The sequence below is a fragment of the Monodelphis domestica genome, chromosome 1 (assembly GCF_027887165.1).
Source record: "Monodelphis domestica isolate mMonDom1 chromosome 1, mMonDom1.pri, whole genome shotgun sequence".
Classification (NCBI taxonomy): Eukaryota; Metazoa; Chordata; class Mammalia; order Didelphimorphia; family Didelphidae; genus Monodelphis; species Monodelphis domestica.
Genome location: NC_077227.1, coordinates 479457195 through 479476916, shown reverse-complemented (window position 1 = coordinate 479476916; position 19722 = coordinate 479457195). Strand labels below are relative to the sequence as shown.

The 19722-nt window shown below is 39.8% G+C and overlaps 1 protein-coding gene across 4 annotated transcripts in view; it reads right to left on the bottom strand.

The window, feature by feature from the left end:
• The window catches only part of LOC100023942 (zinc finger protein 883-like), a 33935-nt gene extending 14743 nt beyond the window's left edge, over window positions 1–19192 (bottom strand). The window contains exons 1-3 of one of the 4 annotated variants that reach the window (XM_016428419.2): window positions 17766–19190; window positions 3598–3775; window positions 35–286 (exon numbers count right to left, since the gene is read on the bottom strand). The gene's annotated coding sequence lies outside the window, so the exon portion shown is untranslated. Of the gene's footprint in view, window positions 1–34; window positions 287–3357; window positions 3546–3597; window positions 3776–17765 lie in introns of those variants that run through there. The other 3 variants (XM_016428418.2, XM_016428420.2, XM_007475473.3) reach the window with 3 other exon arrangements.
• Window positions 19193–19722: the final 530 nt, after the last annotated feature.

Here is a 19722-nt window from a genome sequence, read left to right as displayed (position 1 = left end):
ATTTCCCCACCAGTGATCCTTTGAAAGTTCTCACCTTTCTCTTCCTGTACTTTGATCAGATCCTCCGTAGTCAATTCTTGGTCACTGTTCTCTAGATGTGGTTACTTTGACCAAGTCCTGAATTTTTCAGGTAGAATAATCAGAACTACTCTGGGATCTGCTTCTTGCTGTCAATATCTGATATCTGTCCTGAAATATTAGCACGACAGGCCTCAGATCTGACTTTTTCTCCAAGGACTGTTCTCTCAGAATATCCTCCTCCACCTTCACTTTTGGCTGTTTATTCCTATAGAAAGATTGAGAGACACTGGGTCAATCACAACTTACATATTCCTCTGTGGTTCGGCCTTTTATGAATTTGAACTAGGGTCCCCTCTAGGTTCTACTGCTAATGTTAGTTACTAAGATGACCCCAGCATGGAAATCACAAGTCTGACATCAGCAACCTTCAAAAGAAGGTCAAAGCCCAATATGTACAATGTTCACACCAGGAACAAACAACATGAGGTGCTACCGTTATTGGATACTTATAATTCATTTATTTAAAATAAACCCTTATCTTCCATCTTAGAATCAATACTGGGTATTGGTTCTAAGGCAGAAGAATGGTAAGGGCTAGGCAATGGGGGTAAAGTGACTTGCCCAGGGTCACACAGCTAGGAAGTACCTGAGGCCAGATTTGAACTTAGCACCTCCCATCTCTGGGCCTGGCTCTCAACCCACTGAGCCCCACCCAGCTGCCCCCTTATAATTCATTTTTTAAGTGAACCCTTTTTTAATTTAAAAAATACCTATTCAGACCTATACTAGTTTTATGAGGCAATCAGTCAATGACACAATGACTTCCCACATGCTTCTGGCCTGCTTGTTCATTCTATTTCCCATTTTGGGGGCCCTCTTCCCACCCTTCTCTTTTAGAAGAATGTTAATTACATGAATAAAGATATAAAACTCTTTATTCAAGGAGGTCTTTGGAGGAACATTTTCTTGAATTTGGGAAGAAAAAAAATAATAAACTCATCCCTAGATTCAGAAGAAGAAAAAAGATACCATTTCCGGCAGCCCAACTCTTGATGAAGGCTCCCAGCCTTGTCATAAATCGATACATGAGTCAGTATTTCCTTGACGCAATAGTCCAGCATAAGCACAATACTCATGATTAAAATTTTAGGGACACAGAGGCAAGTGTCTCAATGGATAGAAAGCCAGGCCTACAGACAAGAGGTGCTGGGTTCAGATGTGGCCTCAGACACTTCCTACCTGTGTGACCCTGGGCAAGACATTTAACATGTTACCTAACCCTTAAATGTTTAAATTAAGAGGTATGGGAAATAGCTATGGATTTATTCAAGGTTAATTACAAAAATGAAGAGGAACAGATGTCAACCAGGACATTTAACATGTTACCTAACCCTTTCCACTCTTTTACCTTGGAACCAATACCCAGAATTGATTCTGAGATGTAAGGTAAGGGTTTAAAAAAACAAACAAACAACATTAGGGACAAAACAGTAGTTCATCCATATCCCTTAAAACAAAAAACCACCAGTTCATTAAATATCTCATGTCTAGAATCAAACTAATCCCCAATTTTACTATCTGTTGTTGAAGAAGGGTTTCTAGAAAGATTTAGCAGCCCTTCAATTTTCTTTACATCTCTTTCTGATTGATTTTTCCCTGTTACTTTTAAACTCTCGTGTGACGGCATCAGCAACACATAGCCTTGCCTTCTACTCATCCAGCTTTGACTGCTAGAGCTCTTTCTGTGCTTTCTGTTTTCTGTCCCAAACAGTCTCTCCCTGGTACTTCTGAATGGCTATGATCATGACTCCCAGAGGAACACCCCAGAAAAGCTCCAAACAAACCACCAGTCAGCATACTACTCAAACCCAAGTACATTCTGAAAAGACCTCAAATAGCAGCTCCTGCAACAACAAAATGGCTTAAGGCATTTTTATTTTAGTATACATTCAGACCAATGCTCGCTGTGTTAAATATAGTGACAAACAAGGTTGTTTTCCAACACCACCAACAGCCATATCGGATGAACCCTTGAATGGCATCTCGATGGGCAAATTGCACAGCATCAAATTGGTTTTAATAAATCTCTACATGTTCTGAAATATAATATTGTTTGGCATGATAAAAAGCAGGTTATGCCTCCATATATCCAACCAATGATTGCTCCTAAAGTTGCTACTTTGTAAATATAGTCACTTTCCTCTGGTATTGGTTCACATTCATCTCTGACAAAGCTCCTTGAGGCCATCCCATCCTTGACTCTGGCTAAACTGGGTTTTTAATGTGATGCGACAGATTTTCCTCCAGGGAGGGGCTGAGTAAGTTGCAATGGTGCTTTCTTCAGCAAAGACCTTTGGGAAAGGGCCCAATGCCTCCCGTGTTCTTTTCAAACAAGTTTCTGTGGTATCTCCATCCCTGTTTCTTGGCACTTCACATTTTCCCCAGATGAGGGTAGAGGGGAAAAGGTTCCAGCCTCTGGACAGAGGGTCCTTGAGAAGCACCTGGGTGTCCAGGACTGCCCTGGACTAGTAGTGTCAAGATGACCAAGGTCCCAAATTTGGAAGCCAAGATACTACTTTCAAAGTTCCCATAATTTATTCCAATTTAGTACAATTTTCCCAAGAAGCAAAATGGTATCTTAGTTCCACCAAATAGTATAGTAGATTAGATAGCAGGAAGAGCTTAAATTTAAAGAAGCCCTGGGGTCAAATTGCAGATATAATGCTTACATGTGTGGCCATGAGAAAACTTTGGCCACTTTGAACCTTCATTTATCATTTGATATGAGGATAAGGAGATTTGTACTACCCACATCTCACAGAAATGTTGTGAAGGAAGCTTTTCCTTTGTAAACCTTAAAGTACTCAAGAGGTAGGACTTATTATTGCTGTGTGATTTTGAATGTCACTTCTCTAAAATTCACTTTTCTTATCAAGAAGAATGCACAACACTCAAAACTAACTATATCAAGGTGTGCAAATGAAAGTCAATAATATACTTAAAAGCCCTCTGTAACCATAAGTCATGAATGTAAGTTCTCATTTAGTTTAGACACATGTACCCAGAGTTCACAAGATTTACAGCTGAAAGAGTATTTGGTGAATCATTTTTAGTCCAATTTCTTCATTTTACAGTTAAGGAAACTGAGTCCCAGGGAGTAGCTCCTTGCTCCGCCGGCAAGGGGGCAGAAAGAGAAAACCTAGGTGCTCCAGACCCCGCCCCGCATCCACACCCCGCAGAGTTGGCCCGGTCTGGCTTTTCTTCACGTTCCCAAAATCCCCCAAGCGGCAACTGGAGGGCAGGAAACGCCAGGTGGAACCAAAAAGTCAAGCCCACCTGAGGGGGTCAGGGAAGGAGTCGGGCCGCTAGGAGTGTTCCCGTGCCTATTCGCTCTCACTCGCCAAAGTAGAAGAAACAACCTTGCGCCGGCGCGTTGGGGCCGCTGAACTACGTCTCCCAGCATCCCCGGCTTCGCCGCGTTTCGTCTTCCCACCAGCCCCCGGTTGTGCCTCTGGACCGTTGGAACTTCTGCCTGTGAAAGTAACATTGCCCGCATGCCCCTCCCCGTTCCCGCACCTGCTGCGCTCGCCACGTGAAGCTCCTGGCACTACTCCCTGGGTGTCTTCCTTTGTCCAGGTTGACATTTCTCTAGTTTTTTGTTTTCCTTCCAGTCAGATCTCGGATGCCAAGGTTTTGGACACTTTGTCATCCTAGTCAGCGTAGTCTAGGTGTACTTCAGTTTCTCATCTCCTTCCTAAAACGTGTTTAGAAAACGAGGCAACATTCCAGTTGAGATCTGACTGTGGCAGGGTACACTAAAGCTATCTTCTCGCTCCTGGACACTAGGACATAATACACCTGAAGATTACAGGGTGTTTCTTGGCTCACTCATATTGAGTTTGCAGTCAAATAAAATCCCTAGATGTTATTCTCACCAACAGTTGTTTACCTATACTACTGCTAAGGTGATTTTTTTTTATCCTAAAGGTGGAAATGTTGTAGAAAGTTAATAATAATTATGGTATTGTTGAGTCGTTTCAATCTTGTCCAACTCTGTTATCACTTGGGGTTTTCTTGGGAAAGATACTGGAGTAGTTTGCCATCCCCCCCCCCCCCCAGCTTATTATACAGATGAGGAAACTGAGGCAAACAGGGTCATAAAATTAATAAGAGTCAGAGGTCAAATTTGAACTCAGGCCTTCCTTTATTCCAATATAATGCTTTAAAGCTTGCAAAGTGCTTCATACATAATCTCATTTGAGTTTCAAAACAACTCTGAGGTATATAGGTCCTACAGTTATTTCCATTTCCCTCTTCCAGATTCCAATTTCTACTTTCAGAGGAAGAAACTGACAGAGAAGTTAAGGGACTTATTCTAGGCCACAAAGTTAGTATCAGAGTCAGGATTTAAACCCAATTCTCCCTAACTCTAGCACTCGATATTATTACCATGCTACCTTCCAACTCTGAATCTCGGATTCCCTACTTATCCCTATTATAAATTATCTTGTTAGATTAGACTCTTCATTATAGCCTGCCAAAAACTTTTAAAATTCCAACTGTTATCCAAATAATTGGCCATCCTTGTTTGCTTTGTGTTGTTGGCATGCAATCTATGTCTTTATTCAAGTCACTGACAAAAATGTGTGGAACAGAATACGATCATAGCCACATCTCTGAGACATTTGTTTAACCTTCCTCAAAGTTGACATGATTACATTAATCACTGTCCTTAAAGTCCATTCATCTATTCTCAATTTCACTTAACTACACTGCAATACAGTGTATGTCTCTCTAATCTTTTCACAAGAATATGATTAGAAACATTATCAAATGTCTTGCTGAAATTCAAGAATTTTTCTAGGCTAATCCTTTTGTTGAAACAAGAAACAAAGATGATCTGGTATGATTTGTTCCTTCCCTTCTTCATTTATTATGTATTATAAAATGGCAATGGTCACTTCCAAAGTTCCCAAAATTTCAACTTTAGCAATCAGTTTCTCATTTTTAGTCAGAATCACATTCTGACTAGAGAGAAAATCAAGAATGTATCAGATACTCTGCTTTTTACAGAAAGAGAGCGTTCCACCAGATGTCTGGGCACCATCCATATCATCCTTTTGTCCATATGGTGCATAATTATACTACCCCATCATGATACTGCTTCTGTTTCCCTTCCTTGAGCCTAACCTAAATGCTACCCACCTTACCCTACTGTCTTTGGTTCATGTATTTTCTCAGAGCAGTAACAGTATTAGTCTACCAGCCCTTTTTATTAATCTTTCCCTTTTGAATAAAATAGAAGCATTTTCTTATCTATATCTCATTAAACTTTAATGATACATAGGGGATTGAATTTACCTGGCTAGGCAATAAAGTGACTTAGTGATAGAGGGCTAGGTCTAGAGGCAAGAAAACCTGAGTTCAGACCCAGCCTCAGATAACTACTAGCTCTGTGACTCTGGGCAAGTTCAATTTATTCCAGCCTCAGTTTCTCCATCTATAAACCTTCTAGGTTTTTTTGTGAGGTTCAAATGAGATAATATCTATAAAGCACTTAGCACAGGTGCTTTAGCATTAATAAGTAATTGTCCTCTTCCTCCAAGATCTTAATAATCTAAACTTTCACATTTAAATATAAATACTTGAGTCAGAATATTAATACTTCATCTTTTCTTCAATGTTATTTCTTATGGATTATTGATATTGTCCACTGATGTTATTCTTCCTATTTTGTACTGGTTAATCTCTGATTTAGTGTAGATAGTGTGCCCAATTTTCTTCCTTTTATTTATTTTTCATTAAATTTAAAGCCCTCTTGGTCTGACCCCAAATATATATTTTACTGGCTTTCACTGAGAGCATACCATCACTGACCAAAAGCCTGTTGTTTCTGTTCAAAAGCTTGGGGATAGACATCCAAGCCCCATTTGCTAACATTAGCTTTTGAAGCCATCATTTACTTCCCATACTCTTCCCTACCTTCCCTGGAAGTAGTTATGAAATGCCATCTCAGCCCAGACTTTGGTTTCTTGCATAGGATTTCATAATCTCTCTGTCAGTCATCACTTGTCCAGAAGCAAGTAGCAAGCATTAGGGTTAAGCACAGAGCAGTGGGGAAAGTGCTACATCTGGAATTAGAAGCAGTGTGGCTTTGTAGGGAATGTGCTTGCTTTGGAGGAAGAAGTTGTTCAACTGTTTAATCTAATGTCCAATTCTTCATGACCCTGTGGACCATATTGTCCATGGAATTTTCTTGGCAAAGACACTAGAGTGGTTAGTTATTTCCTTCTATAGATTAAGGCAAACAGAGGTTAAGTGATTACCCAAGGTGTCTGAGGCTGAATTTGAACTCAGTGCTCTGTCCATTGAGCCACCTAACTGCTTCCTAGGCAAAAAAAGGATTAAGTGACTTACCCAATGTGTGCATCTAATAAATGTTTGTGGCCATATTTGATCTTCCTGACTCCAGGCCCTGTACTCTATCTACTGAGCCATCTAGCTGCCTCTTTTGGATTAAGAGGTCCTGAGTTCAAATCCTGTGCCCACCATTTACTTATCTACATGATCTCAGGCAAGTCATGTCATTTGTTGTGTCCTCAATTTCCTCATTTGTAAAATAAAGGGATTAGACAAGATGACATCTAAGTTTTCTTCTGTCTTTTGGGAAAATAGCATATCTCTTAGCTGTTTTTGCCTATCTGCAGCTGCAACAGCCATCAGGTTCATCTAGTCTTCCAGTGACTAGGACTGGGAGAGTGGCAAGAGCATTAAGTTTAGAGTTACTGGACTTGAGTTTTAATTTTGTCCCTGGTATTGTCTACTTGGGCAACTTTGGACAAGAAATGTCATCCTTCTGAACCTCTTTTTTCTGATCTATAAAATGATGGAGTTGAAATGGAGGAATTCTGAGTCTCTTTCCACTCTGAATCCTGTAATCCCTTTTCCTAAAAGGAGGAGAAACTGCTTCTTCCTAAAAGGGTCTAGATCCATAGGAAGAACACGAACTATTACCAAAAGATTGTCATTCTACTTCCCCTTTTTTCTTCACTTTTCATTTCTTTTTTTTCCCTTTCTTCTAACTTGGAGGTGGTAGTATGGGTTCTCCATGGCCTCTTCAGATTTATTTTCCTATTGCAGTATTTTTTCCATATTTTCAAGGTATATTTTATTGTAACATTAAGCAATGATACAGAGATTTCTCTAGCCCTTTCACTTTTTCTTCTAGGAGGGAGGCCAAACTGCATTTTATACAAACAATTGTTACTTCACATTAGCAAAAACACAACTAAAGAACAATTTGTATTGGTCTTGGTATTATTCCCACCATCCTTTATACTGTTGCATCTTTGAAACAGATTCTCAGTCATACTTTGCTAATTGCTTATTCATTTTAAACCCTCATTTTCTATCTCAGGAACAACTCCAAGAGAGAACAGCAAGGGCTAGGCAAATGGGTTAAATGACCTGCCCAGGGTCACACAGGGAGTATGTGAGGCCATACATATTTAAACCCAGGTCCTCTTGACTTCAGGCCTGGCATTTTATCCTCTGTGCCTCCTAGCTGTCCCCCAAAATAATCTTTTTTAAACTCTTGTCATTTTCCTAGAAAACACTCAACAAGACATTTTTGTTCAGCAGCAATGTGAAAGAGTGGTTTAGGGAGAACCTTTTATTCTTAAGATGAATCCACAGAATGATAGACTTTATCAGGGTCATTCCTGTAAAGTCCAAGAATTGATTAGCTATCCTACCCATCAGTGTAGCTTTTCCAAAACCTTTCAACCCTCCTCATACCTCCCATGGCTCCCTCTTCCCTAACCCTCTCAGCCTGAGAACCTTGTTCATATTTCACTAAAAAATTGAAGCCATTGCTGAGAGTTTCCACTTCTTCCCTCCTCCTCATCTCATACCACATAAGATACCTTCTGCCACTATCTTCTCCTTCACCCATCTCATAGACAGATATAACCCTCCTCCTTGCCAAATGTTGGGAAAATAGACCCTTACCCCCTTATACTTGATTGAATTTTAGTGATCGTGATGGGTTTAAGATAATCAGTATTGTGATTCTAAAGTGATTAGTATAAATTCCATTATAATCTTAATACCATCAATAAAATTCATAATTTTTACAAGGATTTCTAACTAAAGGGATATCTAACCCCTCCCCAAGTTTGTACTTCCCTTTATCATAAGATGCTATCTGAATTTCATGTCCCAATATGGCACAAACATCACGTACCCTTTCCTGTTTGGAAATGGTCATCTCTCCCCTCAGATCACATGAGAGAGAGGTAATGGTCATTTGACTTGACTAAGTCATTAGTCTAAAGACTAATATAGGTTTTCTGAAATGAACTAATCAATCAGCTTTGTAATTGGGTAATTGTTTCTAAATAAGGTCTATATGATGTTATGTCTTGTGATCTTGTAAGGAAGTATTCATTTTGTTATATAAACCAGGTCTCAGCCTCTGGAGGTTATCTCTGGCTGGGGACTGACAATGTAATACATACAAGTGTAAACCTTAAAATTTCTTAGACTTATGAATGTTGGAAATTTCCCCATTGGGAAATTTCATACTTGAAAAAAGTTCCTACTGATAGTAAGAACTCTATTGGAATGTGAAACTCCTTGGCATGGGAGGATCCCTCTCCTCCCTACTTAAGACTACTTTAGGACAGAAACCTTTTGCTAAACAATGGAAAGGGCTTTGACCTATGCTTAAGCATAGAACAGGAAGTTCTTTGAGTCATGATTGATTTTAGAATTGATACAATAGAGATACTTGGAATGACAGAACCAGGTCTTGGAAACTATAATCTCCACCCTACTCAGAGTAACAGGATTTAGGAAGGGCTGCAGCAAAGATCAAGATTTAATTATTTGAGAATATGACCTTCAACAGACATGTGCAAAGGGGTCAGACCTCTGGGCGGTCCTGGGTTAAGCTAGAGCCACCATTGGCACAGGGGAGACATCAACAGTGATTGGTAGATGTGAGAACTGAGGGGAGAGAACTAGAGATTGTTTCCTTAAAGATAGCGGGGTCTGAGGTCCTGGGAGGAGGTTTTGCTCTGAGGAGGTTTTGCTCTGAAGGAGTCTGAGAGGAGAGAGGTCCTGGAGGGAGAGCTCCTGGAGAGGTCTGAGAGGAGGGCTTACTCTGAAGGTGGCTGGAGGTGGAGGCCCCTGAGACTGTTTCTCCATTTTGGTCATGTGAGTGATAGGGACTGATCTCTTTTCTTTGCCTCACAAGAGAATGCTTTTATTGGAGGACTTGGCCCTCTTCCAATAAAATCTAACTTTCTACCTTGACTTGGAGAAATTTGGCTTTTTTACTTTATTTACCTAAATTGTCTAAATGGAGTCTGTGGGTTTCTATTTCACAACACAAAGCAAACCCTGCTATATGCACAAGTGATCCCATTCTATTCCATCCTCTCCAGGAGATTGCCCCCTCTATCATCCCTATTTTCTCACTTAACTTCAATCTCTCCCATTCTTCTAGCTGCTTGCCTAAACATGCCCATATTTCCCCCATTCTACTAAAACCTTTTATTGCTCTTTCCATCCCTAGTAACAATCATCCCACATCTTTCTTCCCTTTTATAGTTAAACCCCTGAAGCAGTCAAATTCTCCACTTCTTTTCCTCTCACTCTCTTCAAAATACTATAATTTGGCTTTCAATCTGTTATCAAATAAAAATTGCTCTCCAAAATTACCAGTGGTCTCTCAATTACAAAACCTACTGGTCCTTTCTCAAGACTCATTCTTTTTTACCTTTCTGCAACTTTTGACATTATCAATCACTCTCTTCTTTTTTTTTCCCTCAAAACTTTACCTTCTGTGTTGGAATCAATACTAAGTATTGGTTCCAAGGCAGAACAGTGGTAAGAGGGATTAAGTGACTTGCCCAGGGTCACACAGCTAGGAAGTATCTGAAGCCAGAGTAGAAACCAGGACCTCCTATTTCTAGGCCTGGTTCTCTATCCACTGAGTCACTTACATGCCCCTCTTCTCTAACTGATACTCTTCTGTTTAGGTTTTCACATGACTACTCTAGGTTCTCTTCCTACTTAACTGATAGCTCCTTATCCCTCTTATTTGCTGTTTCTTCATATAGGTCACACTGGTTAACTGTGATTGTATTATAAGGCTATGTTCTGAGACCTCTTCTTTTCTCCCTCTATACCTGTGATGGTGAACTTTTTAGAGACCTTAGAGACTGAGTGCCCAAATTGTACCCTCATGCTGCATGTGAGCCCCCTACCTTACCCCAGACAGGGGAGGGAGGAAGCGCTCCCATTGGGCTGCTGGGCAGAGGGATGGGTCATGGTGAGAAATGTCCTCAGGTGCACATGGAGAGGGGGAAGAGAGCAGCCCCCTCACATGCTCTGGCATGTGTGCTATAGGTTTGCCAACATGACTCTATACTATTTCACTTAGTGATCTCATCAGTTTCAATGTATTTCATTATCACCTCTATGCAGATGATTCTCAAATTTAGGTCATTTTGACAGTTGAAAAGAGAATAGACTGGAGTAGGGAGAATCTTATGCCAAAGAGACCAAACCAGTAGGTTACTGCAATAGTCTAAGCATTAAGTGATGAAGGCCTGTACCAAGATGGTAGAAATATCAGGAGTCAGAAGGAACCATATATGAGAGATGTTACAAAGAAAAAATCAAAAAGCCTTAGCAACATATTAGACATAAATGGTGAGAGGGAGTGAGGAATGAGGATGACACCTAAGTCATGAACCTGAATGACTTACAAAGATGGTGGTTGCTAGAATGGAATACCATGCCTAAAGAACAGAAATAGAGACCAGTTTTCTAGGAGCAGAGAATACCAGAAAGAAATTTATGTATAATAAATCTAAGATAGATTGGGATCAAATTTTGAATGATTTAAAAAGCCAAACTGAGAAGTGTATACTTGATTTTAGAGGCAATAACGAGTCACTGGGATTTATCAAGAGGGTAGGGGATGTGTGTAGCCTGGTTAGATCAAGGAAAATTAGTTTGGCAGATGTGTTAAGGATGGGTTGAAGTGGGGAATGAATCAAGGCAGGGAGACCAATTAGGAGATCAGTGCAATGATCGAAGTAAAAGGTGTCCAGAAGGCAATTGGTGTTGCAAAACTTAAGCTCAGAAAAGAGACTGCAACTGGATGTTTTGCTCTCTAAGTTATCTACATAGAGATGATAATTATGCCCCTATACACTATGCTGCAATTTCAAACTAATTAGGCACTTATTAATTAATAAATAAATAATGAGACAGTTTAAAGAACACTGCCTCTGGAGTCAGAAAACCTCAGTTCAAAGATTGCCTCAAAGTAAGCAGCACAATGCCAAGCATGTAGTGAGTACTAAATGTTTATTTCCTTCCCTTTCTCTTCCCTTGTCCTATTTCCCATTTGCATTTCCCTTGGGCAAGTTAACTTCCCTGGGTCAATTCATTTATCTGTAAAATGGGTATTGGGCCAGATGGTCTCTGAGGTCCTGTCCAGCTCTAAAGTTATGAGTGTTTAGCAAAATATAAAATGACTGAAGAAACAAAGCTTCAGGTTTCCAAGCATATCGATTTATTAAGCAATATGTCAAGTGCTTAACAAACTGGGACCAGACCTCCTGAGCTTAGGTCTGGACCCTAAATACAGGGGGAGACAGATTTTTATACATAAAAACAACTAATCAGATAAGACTATTAATTTAAAGAAAACAATTAGTATACAAAATTAGGTAATCTGATTTGTAACTGAAGAAAATATTGAGGATTTTCCAAGTTGGGAGAAAGAGAACAAACAGGTGCAATTCCCCAAAATCAGGAAAAGAGGTATCCCATTCCCCGCAAGTGTCTGAACAAAGGAATAGGGAAATAATAACTGGTTTTTATGGGGTCAGTTTTCAGATAAAACAGCTTGTGATGTACAATTCTGACAAAATTCCTGGCATCAATCTCTGGTTCTGACTGGGTCAGCATAATCTAGCTCCTTAAAGGGTAGTCCAACTTCTCAGCATAACCTAGTTCTTTAAAGGATCTCTAAACAGCAGGCAGAGGTGGTCCAGCTTCTCAGCCATGCAATGGCTCAAACAATGTTTGTTTGAAGTTCAAACAATGCAATACGGTTTTCTCCCAGTTCCCACAATTGAATAGTTTTCTTACAAGACAGAATATTTGGACTAGACTCATAATTGAATAAAAAAGACACTGAAAATGTACCTTATTGAGTTTGGTCAAATGTTAGTTCATCAAGATCTTTATGGATACTCTGTTATCCAAAATATTAGCTATTCTTTCTATCTTTGTGGCACATGTAAATTTAGTAAGTATAGCCATACCCATATTTTATATATTTATCTAAGTCACTGACAAAAATATTGACTGGAAAAGGTAAAAGACAAATCCCTATGGCCCTCACCCCGATATTTCCTAACTTATGTAAAATTTCAAGTCACTATTTCTTTAGGTTAGACATTCAACTAGTTCCAAATCCACCTAACTATAATATTTTCTAGAACACACATCTCCATCTTGTCCACAGGGGTATCATGAAAGACTTGGTCACTTGGGGTGCTGAAATTCTCTGGCATTCTCTTTTATCTGGCCAAGGATCAAACATGGTATAATTTCTGTCATTTATGATCAGATGCCCCATAAGCCATTCCTAGGCTTCCTCCAAAGGAATATATGACATGTCTTCTACATGCCTCTCATAGATCTTAGGCATTTTGAGGATTATTTCTTCAGGGTTTGAGGCAAACCATTTGGTAAGCCATATCATGTGACCCAAGCAAGGCCTGGAGATGGGAAATGGGACTAATTCCCTATAAGCTCCTCTTCATGCCAAAAGACTACACCTGTCATTGCCTGGATCTCACCTACTGTTAAAGGCCATACAACGTCTTCTCTTGGCTCTTTCGGACCTTAGTTGTCCCCTATTTATATTCATAATATGACAAGACTGGCCAAAAAAGCAAGAATATTTTTCTTTTTTTTTTTTACAGGAGAATCTTCAAAAATGCTGGGCAGGCTGGTGACACAGTGAATAATAAAGTACTGTCCCTGGAGTCTAGAAAATCTGAGTTCAAATCTCACCTCAAATATTTACTAGCTGTGTGATCTTAGGCAAGTTGCTCAACCCTGTATGCCTTAGTTTCCTCATCCATAAAATGAGCAAGAGAAGAAAATGACAAACCACTCCAGGATCTTTGCTAAGAAAACCCCAAGTGAGTCAGATATAATGGAAATGACTGAACAACAATAAAATGATGATCCCTAATTGTCTCTGTGCCTCAGTACTACCCCTCAGTTACTTTATGATTGGCTCCTTGAATTTAGTGTAGTCTTTTTCCATTTTGGTCTATATTTCACTGGATTCTTGAATATAACAGAAACCACACAGCAATACAAAATTTTTATCAATTAACCAATGAAATCCACAAACATTTATTAAGCACTAAAGATACAAAGAAAAAGTAAAAAAAGTTCCTGCCCCTAAAGAGCTTACATTCTAATGGGTCAGACAGCATGTACATAATAAATAGGTATATACTATATGCATATAGCATATACCTATTTATACATATACATATATGTAAGCAGATAACCTTAAAAAGGGAAGACAAATAGCTGCTGGGAGGACTGGGAAAGGCCTCCTAGAGATGGTGGCATTTGAGGAAGCAAAGAAGCCAAGGTGAAGAAGAACATTTCATGGGGCACAGCCAGTATAAAGGCATGGAGATGTGATATTGAATATCATTAGGAGGAACAAGGAGGCTAGTATGACTGAACAATAAAGTACATGGAAGGGAGCAATATGTAAGAAGACTGGAAAGATAGGAAGGGGCCAGGTTACGAAGAATTTTAAATGCTAAAAAGAGGAATTTATATCTGATATTAGAGATACTAGGGAACCACTGGAATTCATTATTGAATGGCGGTAGGAGGGAGGTAGGGAGAAGGTGACACGGTCACACTGATGTTTTAGAAAAATCATTTTGGCTACTATGAGGATAGAATGGAGAGGAAGAGATTTGAAGCAGAACAGAAGTGATAATATCAGAAAATATTGAGAGGCAGAGGATTAGGAGTTATGATGAGGACAAAGAATAGGGTGAGAGAAAGTAAGGCACAGGGAGAGGGAGAATGATTTAAAAAAGAGATCTGGGTTAAATAAGGGCCAGAGGAGAGTGTCTCCTCTTTGGTCTCTACTTTGAAAGGCTAATGTGTCAAAAGTTCCATAGGATTTCTAGCCTTTTCCATGACTGAGATCTCAATTGCAGTCTAATGATACCCAGTCTTTGGACTTACTTTTTGCAAAAGTAAAAAGAGTTGGACTAGATGGACTCTATGGTATTTCCTTCAAGCTGTAATGATCACTGCTTTGATCTCAAAAGAATCATTTCCAAGATTTTAAATATAAAAATGATATTTACTCTGACCATAGACCTTCTCATTTCACTCTTCCTTTATCTCACAGTAAATCGACTTTTTACCTTCACCAGAAGTTCCAGTCCTTTTATTTTTCCTTATCTAATCAATAGGCATTTTATACTCTCTCATGATATCTCAAGTCTTGTTTCAACTGTATCTAACTTAATCTTTCTCTTAAATTTAATTTAAACTCATCTAACTTAATCCAGACCTAAAGTCAGGAAGACCCTTCTTAATGAGTTTAAATCCAGTCACTTACTAGCTAGCTATTAGCTGTGTGACCCTGGACAAGTCACTTAACTGTTTGGCTCAGTTTCCTTATTTGTAAAATGAGCTGAAGAAGGAAATAACAAATCACCCCAATGTCTTTGCCAAGAAAATCCTGAATGGGGGTCATGAAGAGTCAGAAATGACTGAAAAAAGGATTCAATAATAAAAACTTAATCCAAGAATCCAAGAAACCTCAGAGGCTACTAGATTGGATAGTATAACCTCTTCATTTTACAGAAAAGGTAACTGAAGACCATAGAGGTTAAGTGACCTATTTAAAGGTCACAAAGAGAGTGACTATCAAAGTTGGGATTTGAACACACCAAAGCACATACTCTTTCCACTGAACAGCACCACTGATCTTGATGATATAGTTGCCACCATTCTAAATTGCTTCACCCCCCTTTCTTTAAATCATTTTTGACCTGCTAATAATTACCTTTGGCAATTTCTACCTGAGTGCTCCATTCCTGATCAGAGGCAGCTGAATATATGCCTAGAGGAAGCCATGGAACCAAATTAATTTCACTCACTACAAATTATGTTATTGGACCCACAAAGCTGCCTATCTTATTCCCCTCATGTTTTTCTCTATCCATTTCCCAAAACATATAGCAACTTATTCCTCCTTAGAGGATTCAGGCCACCTGATATAAGCAACAGGATATAAAGGGGAGGCAATATGGAGGACATGGATTACTAGACTTAAAAGTCAGAGAGATCTAAGTTCAAATTCTGCCTCTTGTCACTTACTAGCTGTGTCACCATAGGCAAACCACTTAGCTTCTCTGAGCTTCAGCTTCTTTATCTATAAATGGAGATAATAACAGCACCTGCATTACACAGCTATTGAGTAGTTCAAACAAGATGATAAGAAAGTACTATATGTTATTATTGTTGAGTCGTTTCAGTTATGTCCAACTCTTTGTGACTCCATTTGGAGTTTTCTTGGCAAAGATACTGGAGTGGTCTGCTATTTTCCCCCTTCAGCTCACTTTACAGATGGAGGCAAACAGGGTCAAGTTACTTGCCCAGGATTATGTACCTCATAAGTATCTGAGGCCAGATTTGAACTCGGGAAGAGAAGTCTTTATGATTTCAGGTCTGGTATTCTATCTACTGTGCCGCCTACCTGCCTTAAAGTTCTATAAAGATGTCAGCTACTACTATCTTTCCTCCACACCTAAAAATGTCACTGTCCAATGTTGTTCATATTTTTCTCCTTTCCTCTTGTCTCAGAGTTAGAGAGATCCCCATTTCTTACTAAGACTATACTCATCATCATCTTCCATCTTCAGTGATCTCTTCAGTGTCTTTCTGTCTCCACTAACTTTTCCCACTTCTTATAAACATGCTTACATAGAGCCAGACTTCAAAAAGTCTTCTCTCTTCTCTTCTATTTCATTTAGCCATCATTCTCAGTAAAATGTAAGTTCATTCATTTTCTAGCAAAAGAAGGGTTGCTACGTGATTAAGAGTTCCTTCCTGGCCCCATAAAGCAGAACTAGATGCAATGGGCAGAAACTGCAAGAACAAATTGAAGCTTTCTCTAAGAAAACAAATTCCTACCAATTAGAGCTCTCCAAAAGTGGACATAGCAGTGGTAGGGTCCTGTCATTGCTGGTTTTCAGGCAAAGGTAGGATGAAAGCTCACATGTCAAGTATATTTTCAAAGGAATAGATGGGATAAATAGCTACCACATGTGACATCCCTAGTAGAACCTTGAAGACTGGGACTATTTTCTTTTTCTCTTTACATCTCCAGAACCTACCAGAGTGCTTTGTACTTAGATGTTCATTGAATTCAATTCCATCCCTTTCCACCATTTCTCCCCTGCCAACTTTAAAAAGCAGTCTAAAGCTTTTTTTTTTTAACATGGCCAATGTGGGAATTTGTTTTGCTTAACTATACTTGTTTGTAAAAGGGGATTTTTTTCCCCTTGTTTTCTCAGTGGGGAAGAAGGATAGGTGAGAGGAAAGATGGATCTTTATTTGAAAAATATAACTTAGCATAAAAATTTAAAAAGTAGAATATGCCCAAAGCCTTTATTTTCTGGAGTGTGCTGGAGTCAGCTTGGACCTGCAAGCTGAATGTTAAATTGTTAGTTTGAACATTTATACTTCAGAAATTGGCAAATGTGTATATCAGGCTTGATGTATTTTTTTTTTTTAATTGTCTAGACTTAGAGAAACTAGAGAGTGATGGAGAAAATATAAATAATGCAGGCTCAATTTAAGAGTGTGTTCTGTGTACATTTTTTTGAAAACCAGTTTTTAAACATTTATCAGCATAATACTGCTTACATTTCCACCACTCCCGTGAAACTGTTTTAAAGATCACCATCAGCTGCTTTATTCCTAAATCCAAAGATTTTTTTTCTTTTAGACTTCATTATCTTTGGTTTTCTGTAGCATCTAATCATTCCTCTCCTTAAGGATACTCTCTTTTACCTTAAGGATACTCTCTTTTACCTTTGCTTTTCTTCCTTTGGCTTCAAAAACACCACTTACCTGGCTTTCAAACTACTTTACTAGTTTCTCTTCCCCTCCTCAGGTGACTGTTCCCTCAAGTTCTGTCTTTGGCCCTCTTTCTCTGCTTTTTCAACAATAGCTAACTAACATTTATGTGGTATTTAAGGGTTTGCAAAACATTTTACATATATTATCTCATTTGATCCTCAAAATAACCCTGAAAAACAGGTGCTATTATTATCCCCACTTTACAAATGAGAGCGATTAACACAGCAAGTAAGTGTGAAGCGTGATCTGGGTTATCTCCAGGTCCAGGAATCTATCCACTCCACCACCTAGCTGCCTCATTCATTCGTCAACCCCACGCAAATATTTTGCATTATACCATGCTAGCTCTCTTTTGGGGGACCCTAATATTTCCCCCTCCCAGGGGTTTGTGAACCCAGCCCCTTCCACGAGACTCTCTTCAGAAGACCTTCCCTTCCCCTGAATGGTATGTCTCTCCCAAACTGGGAGGTGCTACTCCCCCCACCCCACAGTCCTTTTGTCATTCTCACCTCTCTTCCCATGCACTCTCCTTCTCCACGGTTATCTCTCCTGGATGGCTTATTCCCGTGTTGCTGAGTCTTGGGAACTCAGGAACAAGGTCCCCTCAAGTTGGGGACATTGGCTTTGATTCTGCTCACTCAAGCCAAGCTCCAGTGAATTCTAACCCTGGGCTAGTGTGGGCAGACTCCGCAGGGGGGCTGGAGACGGGTAGACTTAGTCATACGGGCTGACCAGCGAGCTCCAGGCGCGATATATAAAGACAGCGAGCCACATGATGTGCACCAGGCATCCCTACCGGCACAGGGCACACCCGGCTTCTGGAAGTAGCTCAGGTTCACACGGAGACCCAGACTGGGTTTAAGGACAGAGTTCTTGGAGGTTCAAATCCAGGCTTTGCTTATTAGTTGGGAGAACCTGGGCGAGTCATTCATTTAAGCTTTCTAGGTCTCAGTTTCCCTATCTGTAAAGGGCTGGTCTAAGATGCTCTCTAAGATAGCTTCTAGCTCCCCTTATCACATACGCACGCAGAAACAAGCCCTTCCACCGAAAGTGAAAAGATCGATTTTCCCGACCAGCCCAGTCCACCAACACACAGACATTAACGAATAGGGAGGACAGGCCCAGATCTTTTCTGTCAGTCCAAAGACTTGGGGGTGAGGGGAAGGGGGGAGTGGTGCGTACAGAATAGTCAGAGGCGGAACTGCGTAGCGGAGACCTCTGGGGGTTGTAGTCGAGAGTAAGTCAAGTCGTCGATGAAGGATTCTGGGAATCGTAGTTCTATGGAACCCAGCGCAAAGTCGAGGCTTTAGCGCCGTGCCTCCAAGCTCCAGAGGCCTTTGCAGCGTTCGGTTCTGACTGGAGAGGGCAGGTGGCGCGATTTTTCTTCTCCCGGGACTTAGGCGGTTTTGTGGCTCTGACTCCCCATACTCAGTATTCACCACAAACCAGAATCTAGTCTGGCTCACAATGCTATCCAAGCCAGCTTTGGGTGGGAATAAACCAGGGATTTCTCCGTTATTGGACCATCCCAAAGAGCGGGCGGAAGAGGAAGATCCATCACCATGGTAACCGCTTGAGGTGCGGGAGAGCGGGAATCTGGGGTTGGAGTGATTCTGAGCCCTCGGGGCAGGAAAGGAAGACGTTCTGGTGGTCCAGCCTCAGAGATGGAATACTCTAAGAATAGCTAATATGGGAAGACTGAGACCCAGAGAGCCGGCATTAATTAGAAGTGTTAATAGAGGGCACTACCCCGAGGTGTGGTCAACAATTAAGTGATCACTTTGTGTAAAGCACTGAGTTCTTTTTGGATCACGGCTTCTTTTTCAGTATATTTATTTACTAACTACCCCTTGTATAACTGTAACATGTTCCTGATGCAGGATGAAATAAAGAGAACTGTGAAAATAGACTGCGAATTACAATCTAATCTTCCCAATAAAGGGAGAGCTAAATATCTTCATTGTTATAATCAGGAGATAGCTAAATCCAATCTTCACAGAACCCAAAGAAAAATCTACACAAATGACTACAACAATCCAAATGAAAAGATTACTAAAAGCCTTTAAGTAAGAGAAAAACAATTACTAGCCCTAGAGAACTAATAATGAAACCTAGTTCTTTAGGGCAGAACCTTGTACACTTTTTCAAAAGCAGTAGCTGTCTCAAGCTTTTTTTATTTGTTTTTGTTCTGTTTTTCTTTAATTTGCTTTTGTTACAAAGTAGAGTACAGGGTGTCAGAGGCAAGTTTTCTTTCCAGAAATGATTGTGTTGTAAAATTAAAAAAAAAATGCCATTAAAACATTTTTAAATGAAAAAGACACTTCTAGAACTCCTCTGGGCTTAAAAATTCAACCATATTACCCTATAATTTCTTCTCTGTTGTCTTTTTTGAAATTCAGAGTAATTGAACCCCCTAGTCCTATGATTTTCTAAATGACCTGTTTCTAGTACCAGAGCCAATAACTC